Here is a 2,538-nt window from a genome sequence, read left to right as displayed (position 1 = left end):
AGAAGAAGAAGCAGAAGAAGAAGAAGAAGAAGAAGAAGATAATTGAACCTTTGATGTACTTCAGACAACATCTCAATCTTTCCACAGAGAAAGCTTTCATATTTTCTTACTAAGTTTTTCTTCCTCGATTCTTGTACCTGAGAGGTACCTTCATATTGAACACAGAGAGTGTCCCACATGGTTTTCGAGGTTCTAAGTTTCATCACGAAGTGATAGACCTCGTCAGGACGAGACATTGCTATTATAGATCTCGCATGACTATATATAGCTATCTTCTTCTTGTCTTCTTCACTTCACTAATGAGAGAGCTTAGGAATCTGTCATTCAGGAATCGCAGCAGTCATAACTGTTTTGTGAACAATTGGAGATATAGCATATGGAACATAAGGTCCATTGTTTTTATAGTGTGGAATTTCAGGATCCACACCTTCCAAAAAAAGAGACATCCGATTCATCCAAAGACTGAAGTTGTCTCTAATAAACTGGGGAGGTTTGGTAAGAAAGCCATTGTCATGAAAGTTTGTGCTCGTGTTTGCAAAGCCATTTGAAAGTAGTAAAATTATTTAGAAAGAGAGACAATAAAATGCAGAAAAACATCTAAACAAGAAGAGAAGAAAACACTGCTCTAATACCACTTGTTGGTCCCGGTAGGGTCTACAAGAGTTTTAGAGAAACAGTTTGTAGAAGGGGGGATGAATACAAACATAAAAAACTTTCAAATTTAAAAGTATATATTGATAAAGAAAGATCAATACATATTTTTGCATATTGTATGCGGAAATAGACAAGGTAAAGATAACCTGTCTAAAACAATCTAAGTTTACACACAGATATTCTTAGCAAAATAGAAAAGATTTGCTGATAAAGAAAGAAAGATGTTCTTCTTGGGTAAGAACTTTTAGAATACTTTAGAGGGATTCCCACTTGCTTGAAGATAATCGTAAGTGTTCTTTTAGATGTATGCGAATATGTGTGTCTTTTTTTGCATGGAGAGAGCACTCGTCTATTTATACTCATTGCATTAAATGCAATTCAGAAGGGTTTGACCACATGTCAAGCTTTTGGAGGAAAGATGTTTCTTTGCTAATGTGAATAGTACAGTTTCTTCGACTTTCACTAAAGGTTCTTCGGTGTGAGTTTTGTCTTCTTGAAGTATCGCTGTCGCTGTAGGATTTACAATACATGTTTCATCGATCATTGAACAGACTCAGTGATGATCACTAGAACTGAAAGAACAAAAACATAATACTTCATAATAGGTAAAATGGATTATCATCAAAACAATGAGAGAGAGGATCAACATTTGGCAACTAATCTATTATCGTGAAATTTTGTGTTTATGTTTTGTAAAGTCATTTGTAAAGCAGAAAATTATCTAAAGAAAGAAGAGATAATAAAATGCAGATAAACAACTAAACAAGACGAGAAGAAAACATTACTCTGATACTACTTGTTGGTCCCAGCCGGGTCTATAAGAGTTTAGAGGAATAGTTTGTAGAAGGGGGGGATGAATACAAACACATAAAACTTTTGTATTTAAAAATATATATTGATATAGAAGGATCTACAGATTTTTACAGATTGTTTACGAAAATAGAAAAGGTAAAGATAACCTATCTTAAAACAATCTAAGATTACACACAAATATACTTAGCAAATATAAGAAATTTGCCAAAAAGATAAAGACAGAAATATGTTCTTCTTGGGTAAGAACTTTAGAATTTTGAGAGAAATTCTAATTTTCTTGAAGATAAGCGTATGTGTTCTTTTGTGTGTTGTAGATAGATAGATGTGCATGAGGAGAGCACTCGGATATTTATACCTATTGCATTAAATGCAAATCAGAAGGGTTAAAACACACGTCAATATTTTAATAAGAAAGCTTGTCCTTTGCAACAGTGAATAGTACTATTGTCTATTCATGAACAGACATCCTTTCATAGAGTTGGTGGGCACTAGAATCGACTAGTCGATTCTGTGCAGTTCAGAGATCAACATTTACTCAACGAGGTTTGAAGAGTCAAATTTTTTATTTTGACGACCGTTTTGCACAGTTGAGGGAAACTTGCACAACTCACTCAGTTGTCATCCAAGATGGTTGAATCAAATCTTGTTAATAATCTAAGAGGCTGGAGTTCAATGTTCATTTTTTATATTTTCTATCAATCAGGCTCCTTAATGGTCAAAAACAGCAATGAAATTGATTCATGAAAGTTGGACAAATTGTGCAAATTGTCTTGGATTTTCAAGAATATTTGAAGGGGAGCTTGTAAAGCCTTGAAGACTTGATGAGTGGCACATAAGAGATTCTAAATAAATCAAGGGGGAGTTTTATATGATGATTCTTTCTTTATAAAACAAAGGGGAGATTGTTAGATAAAATTACCCCTAATTTTACGAATGTTTTATAAAGATTTATATTTTAGGCTTTTAGTGAGTTTATGGGATTTCACTATTTGTATTGTAAATGAATCTATATATAGGTTTCATGGGCTAAAATTTTAGGTTGTAGAGTCATCTAAGAGTGGGAGAGTGCTT

This window comes from Cynara cardunculus, assembly GCF_001531365.2.
Source record: "Cynara cardunculus var. scolymus isolate 2C chromosome LG 2, CcrdV1, whole genome shotgun sequence".
Classification (NCBI taxonomy): Eukaryota; Viridiplantae; Streptophyta; class Magnoliopsida; order Asterales; family Asteraceae; genus Cynara; species Cynara cardunculus.
This window is presented reverse-complemented; position numbering follows the sequence as displayed.